Here is an 8,246-nt window from a genome sequence, read left to right on the forward strand (position 1 = left end):
GCAGAGAGTGGGGAGATTAAATTGTCTTTGGGGTTTTATAGGTCTTTCAATGATCTTCAGCCTCGACCTAAAACAAACCTGTCTTTTTCTTTTTTAAAAATACTGATATTGAAGTGATAAAACATTTATGCCCATGGTCCAGAAAATGCTACAGCTTCTAAACAATCAAAACTACAGGTCACCCAAAGGGCAACAGAATGACTTACGGTAGATGCAAATAGACTTTATTCTATTGCCAAGATCAAACTGCCAAAGAAGTGACATAAGAGATATAAATTAAGTGTGACTTGCCCAAGTTTACACAGTTAGTGGAAGGGGCCTTAGAAGCTATTGAGTCCCATTCTCTCATTTTACAGATGAGAAAATTGAGGCAATTAAGTGACCTGCCCAGGGTCACATAGATAATAAGGGTCTGGAGTAGAATTTGAATTGGGGTTTTCCTGACTTCAAGTCTATAAAGTTCAACCCAAATATCACCTCTTTCAGCTTCATCCTCCTTGTTAGTAACTGCCTTTTTCCTATTAGACCTCCTGTAGCACTTTATTTTACACTTCTGTAATGTATTTCTCATGTATTATTTATCATGGTTATTTGTGTCTATGTATGTACACACAAACATACACATTTTCCCCTATATAATAAACTGTGTATGTATCAATTCTCTTTTATAACTTTTGTGCTATGAGTACAGACACTACATCTTAGCTAAACTTAGAGCTTTCATGGGAAAGAAGGCAGAGCTAAGAGCAATGAATGAAAGTTCCCAAGAGCCTGTTTTTGGCTTGAAGTGAAGGAGAAATTCTGAACACTTACACCTGTCCCAAAGTGGAAGGGATTGTGCCTAGGGGTAGTGAGCTTCCCATCACTTGAGGTGTTGAAGCAGACTTTGAATATTTACTTTTTGGTCATTCTTTAGAGGGCATTTGGAATCAGCTACAATTTAAATTTAAACTTCTATGATTCTGTCCACAGGTGTATTTACAGCACAGACTAGAGGTGCCAGTATAAACTAGGAAAGTCTTACCATTATCCTTTCCCTTTCCTTAAGGATCAACAGCAATACTCCATCAGAGTAGGCTTGCATATGCTCTAGGCATGACTGTAATTTTGTGCATAAATTTTCACTTACACAGAACTGAAATCTGATTATCTGCATCTTCCACTCATTGTTCCTAGTTTTGACCTCCAAGGCCAACATAATTCTTCTCCCACATGACTGGCCTTTGAACACTTGAAGATGACTATGACGTATCATGTCTCCCCTAAGCTGTATTTTTCCCTTCATTGCTTATAGTTTTTTTCTGCAATAGCCTATGAATTTTGGGATTTTTATTGTCACAAGGAGATGGTTTCAAATATCAACTTTTTCTTGAATGAATTAAAAATATTCTATGTGTGAGAGGTCAAGCTGATAGATTAAAAATAAATATGTTGAAGTAATGCTGCAAGTCATAGCGTCCATTTTTTTCTAGATAATCCCCACTTGTTCTTGCTGTTGCCAAGTTTCCAAATTGTCTTTTCAAGATAAGAAAGCATTAGATGTACTAGAAGAATGACAAAAGTTCTCATAAACTGCAATGTCAATGTTCAAATTTATTGGTCACCTTCTTATGGGAACCATTTCCCAGTCCTCTTTTGGAGGTGAGCGCATAATGGTTGAATTCAGAAACTAGATCTGGCAACTATAATGGGTTTGTGACACATTACTAGAACTCATTGTTCTGACTGTTCTACTTAAGAGTGGATAGAAAAGGAAGATAATTCTGACAGGCTCAATGATGTCAAGATAAGATCAAGTTTCAGGTACAAAGCCACTGCTGATTCATTATTTCACTGGAAGGCATTGGCCATACAATCCTTCAGCATTTCCATGACAGCCTGTCCCCAAAAGAGTGATGCCATCATGTTCAGAGAAGCCCCAAAGACTTAAAATAAAGGAAGAATGGGCTATTCTTTCCGGCTGGGAAAAGTAGGGTTTACAATGAAAATAGGTCAACATGTCCATTTCACTCATCCGCAGTAGTGGGAAATGAGCAAAAAGAGATCCATTCATCATTGTCATCCAGTTAACTAGCATGTATTAAGTGGCTTTTATGTCCTAGGCACTGTGCTAAGTGCAGGAGATGCAAAGAAAGGCAAAATATAGTTCTTACTCTCGAGGAGCTAAAAGTCTAATGGAGGCTACAGTTATACTTACCAGTACTTAAATAACATCTTGATGTAAAGTGAAAAATACTTCATATTAGTAAGAAACAAGGGGTGTACTGATCTTAGAGAAACGCTTGGGAAATAAAAAAACCCCAAGAAACTAGGCTTGCCCTTGAAGCCTAACAAATCATCCAGTAATTATAGTAACTAATTTATATCATCATCATCATTATCACCATCATCATTTTATCCACTTGGGCAATAGTCCTCACAACATTACATACAAAAGAAGCCCAGGATAATAACTTGACCTATTTCTATCTGAATTCCATTGAAGCATATGTGAAGGATGAAATAACAATGATAATAAAAATGATAAATAAAAAGAAAAAATATGCTACAATTTTAGGATGTATTTTTTGTACTTTAGTACTAATTAAAAGAAATAGTATTTTGAGGTTTGCAAAGATTACCTCATTTAATCCTCAAGGACCCGGTGAGGAAGGCACCATTATTACTTCCATTTTATACAAAGCCCTTGGCAATTGGAGCTAAGAAAATTGAGACTGAGAAAGGTTAGGTGACTTTCCCAGGGGCATACAGCTAGTAAATACCTGCATCACTATATTAGATGAGAGGCTAATTAATGGATTAACACTTAAGAATCTTTTGATTTCTTCACTATAGGAAACTTCTCCTATTGGGTACAAAATAACTCAGTAGATAATTTTCCAGAGGCTCAGAGGAACTTAAGCTGATTTGCCCATGTTAACATAGCAGGTAAATTTCTAAGTGGAGATTTTTTTATTTTGGGCTAGGCAACGGGGTTAAGTGACTTGCCCAGGGTCACACAGCTAGTAAGTGTTATGTGTCTGAGGGCAGATTTGAACTCAGGTCCTCCTGAATCCAGGGTTAGTGCCCTATCCACTGCACCACCTAGCTGCCCTCTAAGGGCAGATTTGAACCCAAGTCTTCCAGATTCTAAGTTAAGGACTCTTTCCACAGAGTCATGCTTTCCCTCAAGGAGTATCTAAAGCCCTTTAAAAATATGACTACCACAGTGTGGTACTCTTCAAGGTAACCTAAATCTTAATTAGAGATACTTTAGGTAAAACTATGTTCTTGTTCAGTAGTGACCCAATTTGGAATTTTCTTGACAAAGATACTGGAATAGTTTGTTATTTCCTTCTTCAACTCATTTTACTGATGAAACTGAGAGAAACAGGGTTAAGCGACTTGCCCAGGGTCACATAGCTATTAAGTGTCTGAGGTCAAATTTGAACTCAATTCTTCCTGACTCAGGGCCTTGTACTTTATCCACTGTCCCACCTAGCTTTCTTAAAAGTGTTTTCATCACCATGTAATTCATGTAAGATTAAGTATGATTCCATATATTTTATTATTTTGCATCTCAGAACAGTTCACCAAAAAAAAAAAAATTCTTTTTTCCTGGGAGCTGTAATCATGCTGTAGTTTCTTAATTCAAAAGAGGCATTATAATGATAGTTGGCATTTATATGATGCTTAAAGATTGTCAAGGGATATATATATATATAAATATGCATATATAATATATGTATATATAACATATTATAATATGCACATGTATAATATATGTATATATACATTTACATGATATATACATATATTATACACACATACACATACATATATACATATCATCATCATATTTGAACCTTGCAGGCTGGGAGATAAGTATTCCAGTTTCTTTCTATCTTCATTTTGAAGAAGAAGAAACCAGCACTTAGAAAGAGGTTAAATAACAGCCATGTCCACATAGCTGGGAAATGGTGGTGGGACTTGGTCTCAGGCCTGCAAGTCCCTACTCTGTCCACTGTGCAACACTGCTTCTGGTTAGCTAAGCTTGACTTTCATTACCTAAAGCCAACAGTGGACTGCTACACAGAGGTACTATGTAAAATAGACAGGAAAGTTACTATTCCCCCCAAGATGTATGTATTTGAGTATAATGTGTCTTCTGTTACATTAGCTACTGATTCTTTGCTTTGTAGAGTTCACTCACATAATATAACAAAATCAAACTATTTGTCAACTCCTTGGGCCACTGTTTTGTTTCAAGATGGTGGCCTGAGTCACAAATTAAACTTAATGATATCCTGATATCAGTTTGCAGAGTTCTAAATCCTAGTAGACCCTGATATTTATAGAGTGCTTTATATAATCAGTTACCTGATTTGAGTATCAAAATTCATTGAGGTGAACAATATAGGTATTATTGTCTTCTTTTTGTGGATGAGGAAATTGAGGGTCTGAAAGGTGAAAGGATCTGCCTGTGGTTACCTAGCTAGCTGGCATTTAGATGGCACAGTGGATGGAGTAGTAGGTCTAGAGCCAGGAAGACAAGAATTCAAATCTGGCCTCAGATACTTAATACCCTGGGCAAATCACTTAACCTTGTTGGCCTCAGTGGTCATCAGTAAAATGCACTGGAGAAGGAAAATGGAAAACCACCCCAGTTTCTTTGCCAAGAAAACCTCAAATGAGGTCATTAAGAGTTGGATGTGACTGAAAAATGACTCAACAACAACCTGGCTAGTGTCAGAAGTAGAACTCAAACCAAGGCATGCTTGATTTCAAGTATTAGCATTTTATACCATGTTGTCATTCTATTTCACCCATATTTTTGCTATTTCACACTTAAGATTTTGGCCAAATCAAGGGGTAGAATTAAATAACTATTTGAAAAGTGCTTTGCAAACTTTAAAGAACTGTATAAATGCTAATGCTAATAATAATAATAATAATAATAATGATAATAATAATAATACTTTTTCTGTTTCATTAATTTCCCAATTTTCAATTTAACTGAGAAAAGGCCACCTTAATGATTCATTCAGTCCATTTTTTATTATTTGACAATGATACCAAGGAACTTTTGGTGGGAGAATACAATAGATGTTCCACTGTTAATTACCTTGCTAGAGCAAGGTTAGGACCCAGATTTCCTAAGAAGTCATTCAATGCTTTTTGAACTGTACCACATGGCCTCCCTAGAGATTCACCTGTTCCTTTGAGAGAGAGTAAATTGACACGGTTGAATTTCAGTTTATCTTCTCTCACGTCAGCTCTCATACCTTGCTGTTTATCAAAACAAATACATTTGCCCCTTTGGTTTGCTGTTCTAATGATCTAGAGAAGGGTAGAGAAGACAGCCCATACTGCTGCCTACAAAGTTAGGTTACTTCATTAGGTTCACTGGATTCTGAAGGAGTGCATCCTGAATGGAATTGGACACCAGCTGAAAAATGAGAAGCTTTGGGGCTCATCTGTCGGTGGATTGGATCAAAAGGAATATCAGAGACTCAGCTGTGGAAAGTACCTCTAGTCTCACTTTACAGAGGAGAAACAATGGTGATTTGTGCACACACAAGCCCCTTTGGTTGGAGCAGATCCTTCCTCCACATGCATCCTAATAAGGTGAAATTTGACTAAAAGAAATTCCAACCTAACTTCCTTACCTCTAGCCTCACTTCTAAAAGTCAGGCAGAAGGGAGGAAAAGTGTGGTTCTGAGACAGTTGATTGAAAACAGATACAAAGACTCTGAATCTTAGAAACTTAGGGACCTTAGCAACTGTTTAGTTTAGTCTTCACAACATCCTTCACTGGCAGACATCCAGCTTCTGTTTGAATACCATCAGTGATGGGGAAGCCCTACTTTTCTGCAGATCATTCTCAATTTATTCCCTTTTACTCTTCAGCACGTGCTCCATGTTTCAATCACACTGGCTGATGATTGTGACCTATAGGCCACATTCCACCTCCCATCTTCCTCCTTATGCACAGGCTTTCCTCTGTGCCTAGAATGTTGTCTCTCCTCACCCCCATCTACGCTCCATTAAAGGCTCAGTTCAAAGACTGCCTCTGACACAAGGCCTTTCTTTTCTCTCCTTCCAATTGTCCATCCACCATCCCATAATTATTATTTTTACCTTGTTCAGACTTTGTGTTTATTTATACATGTCCATGTGCTGCTACTTCCAATAGTAGTAGAATATAAGCTTTTTGTAGGCAGGGATTTGCCTTTTTTCACCTAGTGCTATCACACTGACAGATTCATTGCAGATGCTTAATACGTCTTCATTGATTTGAATTGAGTTGCATCAGCTGATTCCTTGTGTCTTTTTCAAGCAGCAATAATGAGTGGTTTCTTGTTTGTCAAGTAGGTGGGTCAGTGAATGGAATGGAAACTTGGATTCAGGAAAGCCTGATTTCAAGTCCTACCTCAGACATTTACTAGGTATGTGATTCTTGATAAGTTACTTAACCTCCTTTAGCCTTGATTTCTCTTTTCTAAAATGAGGATAATAATATTCCCTACCTTATCAGGCTGTTATGCAAGTAAAATGAGATAATACATGTAAAGCACTTTGCAAATCTTGAAGTATAATATCAATGATAGCTAGAAGTCTGACTTATGTTGGGTCCAATTGGCCTCAATGGATCTTGCCCTTATTGACCTTGGCTCTACCTTCTGGAAGCACAAAGAAGTCTATTCTCTTTTCCATAGGATAGTCTATTTTGAACAAATTGAGCATATGTTTATAGATAAATGTATGAATGGAAAACGAGGTGAGATAAGCATATAGTGAGAGAGATGTATAAACAATGGCCATGTTTCAATGGCAACTATGCAATATCGAGAGACCTGAAGAAGGCTTCCAGAGTATTAGATGGACCCCATTGCCAATTTATTTGAGGATATGCAAAAGGTCACTCAAGACGGGAAGGAATGGATGATTTGCATTTGCATTTCAGAGGAGGGCTATCCACATTGACATCAAACCCATGAAAAGTTTAGAATTTGGTAATAAGTAAGTCAAATGTTCAATTTGCCAGGATTATCCTAGATTTTTGAAAAAAAAATGAATCTAAGAGGAATTCATCTCAAAGTTGTTAAAGGCAGGATCAGTCTCATTGCATGATGGTACAAATATTAATGGATGATAATAAAGTCCATTAGCACCATCTATCCAGAGTGCTTAGCTGAGGGAGCTGACCCACTGCTTACAGCGACATGAATCCTGTTGCTGAGCATGTTGGCAGCCAACTTTGGCTGCCAAACCCCAAGTTATTGGTCATTTTATGGATGTCCCTGCAGTCACTTAACCTCAATATTCTTGTACAATAAAGCAAAGCCATTCCAAGAGGCAATTAGCATGTTAATCACCATTTTGATTTTATATATTATAGCCCTGTGGCAGGCATACTGAATATCACTGCAACTGAAGACCATGTTCCTTATCAGGGAAATTACATTAATTTTGCATCCAGTTCTGATCCCATCCCTTTGCAAACAGACCTTTCTTTTTAAAGACTCCTTTTGAGGTCAGTGAATGTGGAGCCATATGCCAGTTCTGTTTTGCCTTTTTACTTAAAAACAAAAAAGGAATCATCTACTTTTCAAAACAGGGCTTTAATTCCTAGAAAAGAGTAGCTTCCTAAAAGTAATGTGTAAAGTTGAAATGTTTCAAAAACCATGTAATGTTTTAGAACAAAGAACAGAAGGGACACTGAATTTCGATTTTGGGCACTGGCTTTATAACCCAGGTCTTCAACTCACTGTAATCTCTTTGGCAAGTCATTTAGCTCACTGGGACTCAGTTATCTTACCTGTTAAATAAAAGGGGAGGGGAAAGGTTAGACCAGATGTTCTACAATATCCTCCTTTACTAAAAATTGGAGATCCAGAAAGCAAACAAATTAAAAAGGGAAAAGAAATCACACAACAATGAACTTGGAGTAAAAAAGACCAGGGTTTAAATCCCACTTTATACTCTTATTGCAGGACCATGGGCAAGTCACTTCCTTCATCCTCTCATTTCTTCTCTTTGCATATTACAGATGGATTGTTCTATGGTAAGGAAAAGCTTCAGAAAAAAGTCTATTTGAACCTCGGTTTTCCCATCTATAAAATGAGGCTGATAATAGCTGTCTCACTTACCTTATAGGGTTATTGCAAAGGTCAAATGAATTCAATGTATGTATTTTTTTAGAACTTAAACCATTCTATGCCTGCTAGTTATTACTACTACCGATGCTACTAGTCATCTTTTCA

The sequence above is a fragment of the Phascolarctos cinereus genome, unplaced genomic scaffold, assembly GCF_003287225.1.
Source record: "Phascolarctos cinereus isolate Bilbo 61053 unplaced genomic scaffold, phaCin_HiC Scaffold_5;HRSCAF=322, whole genome shotgun sequence".
NCBI lineage: Eukaryota > Metazoa > Chordata > Mammalia > Diprotodontia > Phascolarctidae > Phascolarctos > Phascolarctos cinereus.